The 15,395-nt window shown below is 40.8% G+C and overlaps 1 protein-coding gene across 1 annotated transcript in view; it reads right to left on the bottom strand.

Annotated features, from left to right (window-relative positions):
- Positions 1-15,395, bottom strand: part of LOC136866232 (lysosomal aspartic protease) — a 139,649-nt gene that overhangs the window by 75,362 nt on the left and 48,892 nt on the right. The window lies entirely within an intron of this gene.

Raw genomic sequence — 15,395 nt, 5'->3', positions numbered from 1 at the left:
TATGCTAATATACTGTATAACATGTACTGTTTTTTTTTTTAGTTCAGTTACTAGAAGTCAAGTGCTAAAGCATGTAAGGAACTGTATAGTATTAGAATAATCCAGTTACTATGAGTGAGTGTCGAGACAATTTGTTAAATGGTAAGAAGTAGATCTTAGATGAAGTAGAAAGGACTGTGTGTGTCAGTTAGCTGCCTTAACAGAAGACAATGTATTAAATGTAAATGTTAGTGTGCTTTAACTCAGCAAAAGGAAAGACATTTGGGAGAGTGCTCCCCTAGCCAACGGCTATCCGAGCTGGGGAAGTCAGAAGGTGTGTCTGCATGGCTGATACTAGATAGCTGAGTTACCTATCCGAAAGATTTTAGAGGGATTGTAGATACAAGGGGACAAAGAGAAGGTTGGATGTAATCCAGCTCTTAGTGGATACCCCTAAGACTGGTGAGCGCCAAGTCAGCTGGGAGTGTTGAGATAGGTACAGGTAACCTTAAGCAAGCATTTTTTTCATGATGGCCCCCGTTGCTACTGAATACTGTACAGAGGAGGGAAGACGGGAGACAAGAGTGATAATTGGAACATGAGACTGGCAGCTTGTAAGAGGGGCTCCGCCACCAGGTTGCTCGTTATCCGCGACGGGGGGAAAGGGAAGTTCATTCATCCACGCAGGCACACGTCCTGTAAGATGTAGATTAGCTTTATATACCTGTTTGTTTTTTTGTTTTTTTAAATATATTTTCTCCAGTGAAATGATCTAACTGGAAGAATTCTGTATGGATCAGGAGAAAATAAAGGTACTATACTATTCATTTACAAAATCATTGTTGGCAAAGTTGGACATGCAAATTTGCAAGAAGGCTTTTCTGGCAATCTTGGGTATAATCAGTAGGCGACTGTTTTGAGCAATTCAACAGGAAAAAGCACACGGATCACCTCAGGTAAGCTCACGTGTTTTACTTACATAACGTACTGAACCCATAACCTTCGAGCTAGGAAGAACCAGTCTTGAACCTGAGGGGTGAACCAGAGTCCGTAACTGGGAAGTTAGGAAAATTTGAATCAGACGGGCAAACAGCATGAGGAGCTCGACTCTTAGTGGTGGACAGAATTAATAACAGTGCATTTATGAGACTATTAAGGATATGTGCTTTTGTACATGATTTTGGAAATATAATTTTGTGTATTTACATTCTGCAACATCATCACGAGATAATAAAAGAGCTCCTGCCATTTTGAAAATGTTTCATTTTTTGTAGAGGATTTGAGGAGAGTCCACATCGTTCCGAGCGAGCACCCAGAAAATGTGTTCTAAGGCTAAGTCCGAGAGGCAAGACTTTGGTTTTGGCTGTGTAGGCAGGCCTGGGACTTAAGTGTCCAAAGGAGGTATTAAGACACTTAAGAATATTTTCATAATTTTTTTCGTTGAGTAGTAAATCAGTGGCCAAAGACTTCATCTAGTTACAACCTGAAATCAGATTACCAGTTGTACAGTCTCAAGACTGATCTAATATCATTTACTTGATATATTGTATTGGAAAGGTCTTGTCAACTCTTATAAATTAAATCTCATCAAAATTCCAAATGAGGAATTCCAGTAATACTTATAGACAGGAATAGACAGTCATTACATAGCCAAAGTACTGCTTTCAGTCAATTGTAATGGGAGGTTGATCATTCCAAGTCAACGTGTGCAGTGAGACATTCTGTCGTACGAGTGCAGGTTTTCATAAAAGCAAGTCTGCGTGTGAGGGAATTTTTTAAAATAAATCCGTCCGTCCGTCCGTCCATCCATCCGTCCATCCATCCATCCATCCATCCATCCATCCATCCATCCATCCATCCATCCATCCATCCATCCATCCATCCATCCATCCATCCATCCATCCATCCATCCATCCATCGAACTCAACACAATCCGCGGAATCGCAAAATTCAACGGCTTCAACAACCATTTTATAGAAAGGATAATCAATAAACATAAATATCGCCCAAAAACTACCCTAAAAAAAGAAACATACATACATGGATTGGATTGGATTGGATTGGATTGGATTGGATTGGATTGGATTGGATTGGATTGGATTGGATTGGATTGGATTGGATTGGATTGGATTGGATTGGATTGGATTGGATTGGATTGGATTGGATTGGATTGGATTGGATTGGATTGGATTGGATTGGATTGGATTGGATTGGATTGGATTGGATTGGATTGGATTGGATTGGATTGGATTGGATTGGATTGGATTGGATTGGATTGGATTGGATTGGATTGGATTGGATTGGATTGGATTGGATTGGATTGGATTGGATTGGATTGGATTGGATTGGATTGGATTGGATTGGATTGGATTGGATTGGATTGGATTGGATTGGATTGGATTGGATTGGATTGGATTGGATTGGATTGGATTGGATTGGATTGGATTGGATTGGATTGGATTGGATTGGATTGGATTGGATTGGATTGGATTGGATTGGATTGGATTGGATTGGATTGGATTGGATTGGATTGGATTGGATTGGATTGGATTGGATTGGATTGGATTGGATTGGATTGGATTGGATTGGATTGGATTGGATTGGATTGGATTGGATTGGATTGGATTGGATTGGATTGGATTGGATTGGATTGGATTGGATTGGATTGGATTGGATTGGATTGGATTGGATTGGATTGGATTGGATTGGATTGGATTGGATTGGATTGGATTGGATTGGATTGGATTGGATTGGATTGGATTGGATTGGATTGGATTGGATTGGATTGGATTGGATTGGATTGGATTGGATTGGATTGGATGGATGGATGGATGGATGGATGGATGGATGGATGGATGGATGGATGGATGGATGGATCCAATTAACGCATCCACCACCCTCTTAAGACTCAACAATATTGATCCTCATATCAAATTCACACTAGAATCCGGATCCAATTAACGCATCCAACACCCTCTTAAGACTCAACAATATTGATCCTCATATCAAATTCACACTAGAATCCGAATCAAATCTAAAAATCAACTTTCTAGATTTAACCATCACTAGAAACTCAGATTCTTTCAGTTATAAAATATTCAGAAAACGCACTCAAACAGCCTGCACCATTCGCCAAGATTCAGTGCACCGCCAGTCCCACAAACAAGCCACATACAACAGGCTAGTTCATCGAGCCTTCAGCATACCTATGTCCAAGAAAGATCTAAAGAACGAACTCAACACAATCTGCGGAATCGCAAAATTCAACGGCTTCAACAACCATTTTATAGAAAGGATAATCAATAAACATAAATATCGCCCAAAAACTACCCTCAAAAAAGAAACAACTAAACCTCTAACATTTTCCACCTTCACGTTCAACAATGATATCTACAAGTTAACCAATGTCTTTAAGAAACAAGGCGTTAAAATAGCCTTCAAAACCAACTATAAGAACATGAACGTTTTACACAATACTTCACACATCAACAGGACCAGCAGTTTTTCAAAATCAGGAGTTTATAAGATCAAGCGTAACACCTGCGGAAAAACCTACATCGGGCAAACCGGTAGAAACTTCAATATCAGATACCACGAGCACACTAACGCAATAAAATACAACAAGTTTTCAGCCATCGGCCAACACATGCAAGATTATAACCATAATTTCACCAATATCGAACAAGACATGGACATCCTCGTATTAGCAAACAAGGGCCCTTTACTCGACATAATGGAAAATTACTACATACACCTAGACCAATACTTTAACGCCAGTCACAATCTCAATGAAATCTCAGAGAAATCCAACATACTCTTCGATCTATTTATCACTTTCCTCAGAAACAATAATGCAGCCAACCAAAACTCAATCCTAAATTTTAATCAAAGGTACTTTTCCGAGACAATTACCCTTTCTCCCGCACCCTTCAACCCCACCTTAAGCCCTCTTCCCCTCCTAAACCACCTCCACTCTCCTAAGCCATATATTTTATATGTGTCATTTCACATTGCATTCTTCATTATAAGGATTTACTGTTTTCCATGATTATATAATTTTTACAACACTAAGCCCCCTTTTATACTTTGTTCCAAACCTCTTATTAATATTCCTTGTATATTTATTAGCTATTACTCACCTGTCCCATACTAACATCTCTTTTCATTTACCACATTCACTTGTTATTCCATAATAATCTTACTGTTAAATTAACATGTTCTTAGGATTTCGTCAAGAGTGATCTTTGCTTTGATGTGGCTGATGATGACCCCTAGATAGGTCGAAACTAGTTCCATGTAATTTTAAAATATTGTGAATATATTTTGTATTCAATAGGTGGAAACCTTTATTGTGTTGTTACTCATATGTTATTCTCAGTTCAATATGGACCAACAACATGAAATTTATAACCCTTAACAAAGCTTTATTGTTCCTTTCTATCACTCCAAATTCCCTTGTCCACTGCTCTTGAAAAATCCGGCCACTACCTTTGTTAAGTTTCTGTTTTTTCGGCACCGAAAATTATGTTTCCCAGGTCCGTATACAAAACCACCAGAGAACTATATTCAATAAACAGTTACCCACTACTGGCAACCACACACAAGTCAAACTTCACTTACTGACTGACGTGGGTGAGTGAAAGGCTCGCCAGCCACTCTAACACTGCTATCTCACTAGACTTCCGGACCTATCAGTCTTGCAGTGTTGCTACATTGCACGGCGGATTGGAACTAAAATTTGGACTTTCGATATTTATTTCTTACACGGGAATACGACTATACGATGCATGAGATATAATCTACAATACAAGATGTTTATAAAAACATTAATATGTTCGCGTGGCGTGCCACTGAAATCATGTTCGTGTGTCACCTAGTGACATAGGTTCACCATCCCTGGTGTATAACCTCCCAGCCACCTGCCGAGGGAACAAACACTGGGACTTCAAGAAACATGGCCAATCCACCATCACCACCACCGTCATCCAACCGCACTAATAACTACAGCTGTGTTGCTTGCGGTGTGGACCCAAGCATTCCTACTGATGACATCGCTACTCACCTCCACCAGACAGGACTACCCGTACAACGAGCGCTTTGGATACACAACGCTGATGGTCCAACGTTTTTAGTTCGCCTCCAACTGCCGACACCCGAAGACGTGAACCGACTCATCACTCATGGGATCTGGCTATATGGCCGTCACCATCATGTGGAACCCTCCCATTCGCCTCCCCAACATCCGACCTGATTTACCTCTCCTCGTCGCCGACCCTGGCCGGACCCTCCTCCTGTTTACCCATCTCCACCAGTTTGTCCCCCCCTTCCTCCAACTGGTTTCATCCTCCCAACCCTCCCAATGGCTGAACTCCTTCGTCTTCTCATCGCTTCTCTTAATCACATGACAGCCATCCTCCATCTCCTTGCACCTTTACCCTGGCACTTCCTTCTAAGCTTCATCTCTACCCCTTACACACCACCTTATCCCTCAGACCCTTTTGTAAATCATATGTGTATTTATGTATCGTGTACTTATGACTTAAATAAAGCAATTGTGTAATACCCAGGCATAGGCACAATTCCTCTCCAATCTCCTTCAGGGTGGGGAATGAATGCATTTGATAGATAGATTCACCTGCATACACCCCAGCATCAGTGGGTAGGGTCTGACACATCCCACTCTGATGAGTCTATTGTCAGACCTAAGACAAAAAGCTGGTTAATAGAGCAAACGCCTGAAAAGCATTACATCTGATCTGTTTTGACACTCTTGGCAAGTGTCGTAAGAATGCCTTGTTTTTGTGCTGGATGGTGGTGAGAATCTGCATGAAGATAGCGATTTGTGTGGGTAGGCTTACAATAGATGGTATGTCCTAAGGAGCCATCCAGTTTCTTTCTTACTAGAACATCCGAGAAAGGAAGGTATCCGTCCGACTTCGTCTTCGTAGTGAATTTCATTGAAGGACGTTGCTGATTTAGGTAGTTTAGAAACAGATGAAGTTTCTCAGGACTGTCTGTCCAGACCACAAATGCATCATCAACATACCTCCACCATATCATAGGTTTGAAGGGCGCTGAAGCAATAGCCTCCTCCTCAAAATGCTCCATAAAGAAATTAGCCACTACGGGCGAAAGTGGACTTCCCATAGCCACTCCGTCCGTTTGTTCGTAAAAATTCCCACCCCACAAGAAATAGCTGGAAGTCATGTAGTGGTAAAATAGCTTAGTAATGTCCTCAGGAAACAGGTGTTCAATGAGATACATGACCGAGTCAATCGGCACTTTAATGAACGAGGATTCCCCATCGAAACTTACCAAAAGTGCATTAGGTTGAAGGGTTATGGTTGACAGCTTGTTGACAAAATACCGAGAGTCCCTAATGTATGATTCAGTACGTCCTATGTGTGGCTGAAGCAATTTGCTTAGGTATATAGCCAGAGCATACGTAGGAGAACCTATCGCACTAACAATAGGTCTGAGGGGAACATCTTATTTTATGGATCTTAGGCAGTCCATATAATCTAGGTAGCACTCATGCCCCGGGGACAGATGTTTAGCCTCCTCTTTGTAAATTGAAGATTGCCTTAAGAGCTTCACGGTGGCATTGGACACACGAGTGATGGGGTAACGTGAGCTTAGTCTGTAAACAGGCTCTGACAATATAGGCGAGATCTTATTCTTATACTCGTCAGTGTCCATAACCACTGACTCATTACCCTTATAAGCTGAGAGAATGGTCAATTCAGAATCATCTCTAAGTTCCTTCAGAGCTCTCCTTTCACCTCTTGTTAAACTGGGCGCGGGTACAACAGCGGACCTTATGAGTCTCACACATTTCTGTCTTAACTCCTCAGCCTTATCAGTAGGTAGTTTGTGGATGGCTGCCTCAACGGAAGTAATTAACTCCTCAGTGGGAATTTTAGAGGGAGTGACAGCGAAATTAAGACCCCTAGCTAGAACTGCCATTTAGTTTTCGTCCAAGGATTTCTTGGAAAGATTGACGACAGTTTTACTAGCATCTGGGTTCGTGCGAGAGACTGCCTGTTTCTGAGCTAGACGGAGGAACTTTGATTTCTGTCTGAACGACACCTGGTTGAATTTTCGTTCAGCCTGTATAGCAGTAATGCGATTGAAAGTCAACCACAATTCCCGTGAGAAAGTGTTGCTTAAGAGCAGGTGTAAACGAAACAACTCTCGGGAGACTGAATCCAGTTCTCTATGAGTGTTATGCACTCTCTCGATCACAAGAGCCTCGTTAGCCTTTGAGATATTCTCCTGGCCTTCGGAGTATTTAACGTGTGCTTCAGCTTCACAGAGTTGGGAATGATGTTATGGTCCCAGCATCTCAGTAGAAAACACAAAGAAGAATAGACTTCTTTCTCAATTTGCTGAATTTTGAAGCCTTCTTAAAAGTATCCTCCCCATAGAGGTTTTTAATGTTGCTATTGATGCTTTCATGGCCCGTACTTATATACATGATACTGTATAGGCTGTTGGGCTTATGCAGTGTCAAGAAACTAAGGTAAAATTCTTTACATTTCGCAGAGAACTGTGCTCTGCGTCCTCAGAAGAAATCTTGACTGTCCATGAGAAAGGCTTCTTAAACAATGACTCTTTTAATTCAGACGTTATAATAGAAGCCCGTAGTGGCTAATTTCTTTACGGAGCATTTTGAAGAGGTGGCTATTGCTTCGGTGCCTGTCAAACCTATGATATGGTGGAGGTATGCTGATGGGAAGGCCCTGAGAAACTTCATCTATTTCTAAACCACCTAAATCAACAATATCCATCAATAAAATTCACTATGGAGATGGAGTCTGATGGATGCCTTCATTCCTTGGATGTTCTAGTAAGAAAGAAACCGGACGGCTCCTTAGGACATACCATCCATCGTAAGCCTACCCACACAAATCGCTATCTTCATGCAGATTCTCACCACCATCCAGCACAAAAACAAGGCGTTCTCACGACACTCGCCAAGAGGGCGAGATGAACTTGTGAGCCATCACATATCCAGGTGGAGATGAACACGCTCAAAGTCGCGTTCAAGGGTAATGGTTACAGCGATTTGCAGATTCATAGAGCCCTGTATCCCAGAGAAACTACCAAGCAAAGCTCACAGAAGGAAGAAGTGAAGGGAACTGCCTACTTGCCCTACATTCACAACACCACAGATCGAATTGCCAAGGTCCTCCGTAAACACAATATAAAAACCGTGTTTGGCACCAGCAATAAAACTGCTCACAGTCTGAGTAAACCCAAGGACAAATTTTCCCCACTATTACATCCTAGGGTATACCAAATTCCCTGTACTTGCTGTAAGGTACACATCGGCCAAATATGCTGGTCCATTGGTACCCGTTGCAAAGAACATGAACGTAATATTCGTCTTAACCAACCAGACAAATCGGCAATAGCTGAGCACGCTATGATGCTCGAGCATTTACCCACGCTAGACACTACAGGTCCAGGATTATAAGGGAAGCTGTGGAAATATGTAGAAATCCTAACAATTTCAACAGGGACAATGACTATCAAGTAATACCTGGTTGCCAGCCACTAAGAATTTACGTAGGTAGTTCCCTTCCCTGGCCCCTTCACTATAGTTATTTTGTGTCTGTGTTTTCCAAATTCGTATGTTCCTCATCGCCAGATGTTTCATTCCAGGCTTGTGTCTATGTCATACACCTGTTGATGTCATATGTTATGTACACACATTATGTGAACCGCTTCGACTGGTTCTGATGGTTCGGTCAGCTTCCGCTTCAAATGCTAGCATTGTGCCACATCCTGGGAGCCATCTGGTGGCAAATGAACATACCATTTTCCACTTCCATTATAACATTTAAATTCAAAGAGGCATTGTTTAAGAAGCCTTTTTTTACCAAGCTCGATAGCTGCAATCGCTTAAGTGTGGCCAGTATCCAGTAATCGGGAGATAGTGGGTTCGAGCCCCACTGTCGGCAGCCCTGAAGATGGTTTTCCATGGTTTCCCATTTTCACACCAGGCAAATGCCGGGGCAGTACCTTAATTAAGGCCACGGCCGCTTCCTTCCACTTCCTAGGCCTTTCCTATCCCATCGTCGCCATAAGACATATCTGTGTCGGTGCGACGTAAAGCAAATAGCAAAAAAAAAAAAATGAGAAGCCTTTCTCGTGGACAGTCAAGATTTCTTCTGAGGACGCAGAGCACAGTTCTCTGCAAAACGTAAAGATTTTTACCTTATTTTCTTGACACGGCATAAGCCCAAAAACCTATATAGTATCATGTCTATAAGTACGGGCCGTGAAAGCATCAATAGCAACAGCCATGGTTGTTAGCACGGTTGACTTTAATGCACAAGTATCGAATAAGAATTGAAACTTAACTGGTTTTTGAAGTGAAAAGTGAAGCAAAATGGCATTAGATGACATACACGTAACATTAATTTACACATATAAAGTATTTGAGGAGTGTCCCTTCAAAAGGTGCTATTTCCACCTTTAGTAAGTTATGGGAAAAGTGCAAGAAACGTAAAATAAAAGGCACATGGAACGTACCCATGATCGGTTTTCGCACAAATTTGAATGAATTGCATCTTCCTGGTCTGGATTGGTCATGGCTATCAATAATATTCAACTACTATAATGCATGTGGACGAAATACTGATTTATCTTCTGGAAGTGCAAATGGCATCTTTTGAATGGACACTCCTAATTTGTAATTCTTTAAGAAATGAAAAACAGTTCCACAGAGGAGTGTGTTTATTGAGTGTGCTGTACTGTACTTGTAAAAGTGTAGCAAGAAAATTGCTGTCAACTTAAAATGAGTAACCCAGGCTGAAAACTCAATCCAAAATGGGGAGAATTTAAGAAACTTCCCACTTCAAGTGAAAAAGGCAAGAAAGCTAAATGCAAATCATGCAGTTTAGAACTTCAGGGATTAGTTTTTAGAATTAAGTTATATATTCAGAAATGTAACAGCACAAAAGATGAGCAAGGAGAAAACTATGATACTGCAACATCTGGAAATAAAGATCAAAATTCAGAATTAGATCCAAGAGTTTCACCTTCAGCATCAAAACAAAAGTGATCAATAGTTACGAGTCAGCTACCCACTTAGGAACTGTCTCTAAAAATTAAGCAAAATCATATTAGTCATTTTGTTGTCTGAACTAGTGAAGAAAAAAAAAGAGAACTTAGAAAAACAGGTTGCAAAATCCTGTTATGCTACAAACAGTTCCTTCTGCTCCATTACTCATTCAGAATTCAGAAGACTCATAATTATGTTGTGACTTGGCTATACTCCTCTATCATCTGCTGCATTAGCTGGACCCCTCCTTGAAGAAATTTATCGAAGTGAGAGAGATAAGTGTTTCAAGGATTTATTTGTGAATACAGTTTCTATGAGCTTAGAAGCATGGTCAAATGTGCATAATGAACACATTGTTTGTGTTACAGTGACCAGAGAAAATGAAAACGTACATCTGTCCAACAGTGTTGATATATCTCAGCATCCCCACAGACACAACTACTTAATTGAACTTGCAATAAATTCAGTGAAGAGGTTTTTATATTTTTTTTATTAAATAGAAAGCGCACAATGTGCATGATACATATTAATGCAATTCTACTATTACTCACTACAAAGTTGCCTTAGTGAGATAGTCCTTTTATTACACACTAGAGCGTGATATCTGTCACACTGTCCTTCAAATCATTTACACTTGCAATCTGAGGTTGGGTCGTGGAATTTTATATTTGTACACACCTTGAAGTAAAATCCATGTACCGCAAAATGGGTAATCGTATGCCTCAATTCACAGTTAGTGCTTTTCCATTCGTTAGATGTCATAGCTTCTGTGATGTAGAATTCTATAGGAATATTCCTCTTCTTTTCATACAGAGACTGTATTAGTGCGATGCTTTGCTGTGTACACGGCAGCATCACTTAATATCTCTATTCCTCAATGAAGAAAGGTTCACTTGCCATCTCATATACCAATCTTGCCTGGGAATATTTTGAGACACATAGGACTCTCTTTAAGTAAAGGGATTTTACTTGTTCCAGCTTTACTAGGTCGTTCTTTGTTAAGAATTCCCACGTGAGTTCTAAACCATAAGTAACTATTGGAATTATCTTGAGTTTGAATAAATTGATCGCAGTCTCTACAGATAATTGTCTTAGGCAAAGGATGTCATTTATTGCTATAATTGCCACTGTGATCCTCTCCCGCAAGTGCACTCCAAAACACTCCCCATGGGTTTGAAGTGTAATGCCCAAATATTTAAATGGATTCACTGATTCCAGCTTTCTTCCCTTCAAGTAGATAACACCATCTCTGGATTGTCTTCCACCTCTCCTGAACACCATGGTCACAGTTTTCTTGTCGTTGATCAAAAGATCATTTTTCTCTGTCCAATCTATCAGTTTATTGAAGGATTCCTGAAGTCTTTCTCGGCTTCTCGAAACCAGGGTCATATCATCTGCATATATGTACACTGTTACGTGTTCAGTTCTCATGGATGTTACCGCATCATAAGTTGCGAAATTGAATAATAGAGGTCTCAATGGATCACTCTGAAGCACTCCAACTGTTTGTAGTAAAGGAATAGAGGTCGTGATTTTATCATCTATGACTAGATAGTTTTCTGAAAGAATGTTTCTAAGTAGTCGAGTGATGTAGGATGGTATCCCAACTTCTTGAACATATTCCTATTTATGGAGTCAAATGCTTTAGAGAAGTCTATAAATAAAGCAAAGAGCTTTCCTTGTGGATGCCTTAACGTTTCTCCAATTTCATCATGTAAACATCTTACTGCCTGTAGTGTACATCTTCCTACACGAAAACCAAATTATTCCTCCAGAATAATTAGATCTGCAATTAGCAATAATCGTTTCACAAGGAGTTTCATCAGAATATTAAGTAATATACATTCAAGGACTATACCACGATACAAATTTGGGTTACTTGGATCTCCTTTTCCTTCATATAATACTTTAAGTGTGGCTTCTCTCCATCTATCTGGTATGGTTCCTTGAATGAGGCACTGATTTAGCAGGCATGTTATAACTTCCTTGAGTACAGGCCAACTAGCTTTAAGATGTTCATTAAGGATCTCACCATGTCTTCAGAGAAATACATAGTCTCTGTAGAAACAGATCGGTGCAACATCTGCAAAAAACAAGTCGTCAACGGAGATGAAGCTGTCGAATGTGAGATATGTAACAGTGAAAAGTTGTGACAGTGAATAAAATTGTAATGAGAGAAACTGCATAAAAGACAATGAAAGTAATATGGCAAAAGTGAGGAGTGCTCTCAAAGAAACTAAAGATATTGGTGTAATTACATATGGCTGCTCTACTCATATTTTGAATCTTCTTTCCCAGGACCTTATCAAGAGCACCTCAAACATAAAGGAACACGTAGTAGAAATTATGAAATACTTCCTCAATAATCATTTTGCCAATGCAAAATATAGGGGTGAAGGAGGACAATCATTAATCCTGCCTCAAGAAGTTTGATGGAATATGCTGTCTGACTGCTTTCAATCTTAAATAAAAAACTGGCCACTACTTGTGAAGATTTGTGAATAAAATAGAGACAAGATTCAAGATTCCATTAAGAGAAAGGTTAGTAACCTTCAAACAGAGCAAAATGCTGAGGACATTTTAAATGTGTTAAAACCAATAGCTCTTGATGTAACCCACCCAAGGACACCCACTGGGCCAGGCCTAGGGTTAATTTCCACACCTCCTATTATCAGCACTGCTACCATCACCACCGCCACCAGCATCCCTGCCAGCTTCCCTATTTCTTCTCCCTTAATCCACTTGCATAATTTCGTTGTCTTCTTCCTCCTACACTGCCAACTTCCAATCCTCACTCGATACAGCTCCAATGCGATCCCAATTCCTCAGCACTCGCTCAGCACATCTGTTCACACTGCTTACTCAGTCGAGACTGTTGATGAAACCCATGAATAATCCAGGCTGAAAACTCAACCCAGAATGGGGAGAATTTAAGAAACTTCCCACTTTAAGTGAAAAAAGGCAAGAAAGCTAAATGCAAATCATGCAGTTTAGAACTTCAAGGATTAGTTGTTGAAATGAAGTTATATATTTGATGAGAAGCTAAAAACCAGAGCAGTGTTCATAGATCTCATGGCTGCTTTTGACAATATATGGAAGGACAGGTTGATGTATAAACTCCTAAAAATCTTACAGTGCTAAATCATTACAAATCTAATCAATCGCATGCTTTCGTAGAGAATAATTCAAGTACTCATAAACAATACCCTGAGCAAACCAAAAAGACTAAACAATGGACTCACACAAGGTTCCATATTAGCCTCTCTGTTATTCAGGGTTTATCTCGCAGACATCCCAGAAACGGTGTCAAGATAATTTGCCAATGCTGATGATATATACATAGTCATCCAATGCACAATATTTAACTACTTTTTTTTTTAACAATTGGCTTTATGTCACACCGACACAGATAGGTCTTATGGCGACGATGGGATATGAAAGGAACAGAAGTGGAAAGGAAGCGGCTGTGGCCTTAATTAAGGTACACACCGGGCGAGTTGGCCATGCGCGTAGAGGCGCGCGGCTGTGAGCTTGCATCTGGGAGATAGTAGGTTCGAATCCCACTATCGGCAGCCCTGAAGATGGTTTTCCGTGGTTTCCCATTTTCACACCAGGCAAATGCTGGGGCTGTACCTTAATTAAGGCCACGGCCGATTCCTTCCAACTCCTAGGCCTTTCCTATCCCATCGTCGCCATAAGACCTATCTGTGTCGGTGCGACGTAAAGCCGCTAGCAAAAAAAAATTAATAAGGTACAGGCCCAGCATTTGCCTGGTATGAAAATAGGAAACCACCGAAAACCATCTTCAGGGCTGCTGACAGTTGGGTTCAAACCCACTTTCTCCTGGATGCAAACTCACAGCTGCATGCTCCTAACTGCATGGCCAAAAATATTTAACAGCCTTGAGTGAATGCTAATGAAAGATTTCTGCTTACTTACAAATTTCCTTCAAAAGTAGTGTCTGACACCTAGCACAACCTAAACAGAAACATCTTGCTTTCATCTGAGTAACATACTGGCCCAAACCATCTTGAAGGTGACTCTCCACGACAGCATTTTACCTATAACCCAAACCCACAATATCTTAAGGTAACACTGTCCTACAGTAAATATCTTTGCAACCTTGCAGCCAAAATAAGTACAAGAAACAACATCCTATCTAAGCTCTCTGGAAGCACATTGGGATCCACAGCAGAAACATCCTTCCTCCATGTCTGCACCACATGAACAATCTTGTCTGAGAAGGAAATAAAATACAGGCCAATAAATCACTTCACCAAGACACACATAGAATCGCAATAAGCTGACTGAAATCCAGACACCCTCCCCTGCTGCTGGCTCAAAAATTGATGAAAATTACTCTGAACTGCAAACCTGGAATGAAGAATGGACTGCTAAGACCTCCGATGAACAGAGGTCGATCTTTGACCCCACGGAAGCCGTGCCCAGATTTCATCTTCCACGGATTGTGCAGGTCTCATTAAACAGAGTGTGCACTGGACATGGAAGAAGTGTCTCTGCAATGCATTCTTGGGACCTTCGACCTTCTTCAAATTGTGACTGTGGTGAAGAATTCCAGACAAAGCAACATATCACCTTCAGATTCCCACATAGAGCCTCTTCTCCGGAACCATCGACGACCTTCTGGCAGCATCAATAACTAGACATCCTAATTTACAAAGGCGAATCAAATATAAACAGGAATTTGAATGTACCACAACTGTTAGTAATAATTCTGAGGCGTGGCTTTGCCAGAATGTTGGTGGGGGTGTCTGGAGAAAAGGTTTGCACATGCGAATGACGGTGGAGAACTGGCGTGCTTCAGTACGCCATGAGTGAACAAGAGGTGCACACGTTTGTTGTGCAACACATTATCATCAAATTTCTTGCAAAAGAGGGCACCAAACCTTCCGAAATTTTGAGATGGCTTCGCACACAGGTTGGGGAAGGAACACTTTCACAGACTCGAGTGCACGGGCTAAAACTTTTGTGGCAGCAAGGGAAGCTGTGAAAAATGAACCTCATAAAAGGAGATCGCGGGCAAGCATCACTGCAGACAACATTGTTGCCATTTGTGACATTATTGGTGAAGATCAGTGAATAAAAATTTTGCAAATTGTTTTAGGCATACGAATAAGTTACAGAAGTGTTCAAACCATCGTCCGAGATGAACTCCATTTTAGAATATTGTCTGCCAGGTGGGTTCCTCGTCTCCACAACCGGGAACAAAAAACTTTATACCAGGAAGTTTGTCAGAGACTCCTGTATCACTATGAGGAGGAAGGAGAGGATTTCTTGCATTGTATTGTGACTTGTGATGAATCGTGGATGCATCATTACACCC

The sequence above is a fragment of the Anabrus simplex genome, chromosome 3 (assembly GCF_040414725.1).
Source record: "Anabrus simplex isolate iqAnaSimp1 chromosome 3, ASM4041472v1, whole genome shotgun sequence".
Classification (NCBI taxonomy): domain Eukaryota; kingdom Metazoa; phylum Arthropoda; class Insecta; order Orthoptera; family Tettigoniidae; genus Anabrus; species Anabrus simplex.
The sequence above is the reverse complement of the archived record's forward strand: the minus strand, read 5'-3'. Positions and strand labels throughout refer to the sequence as shown.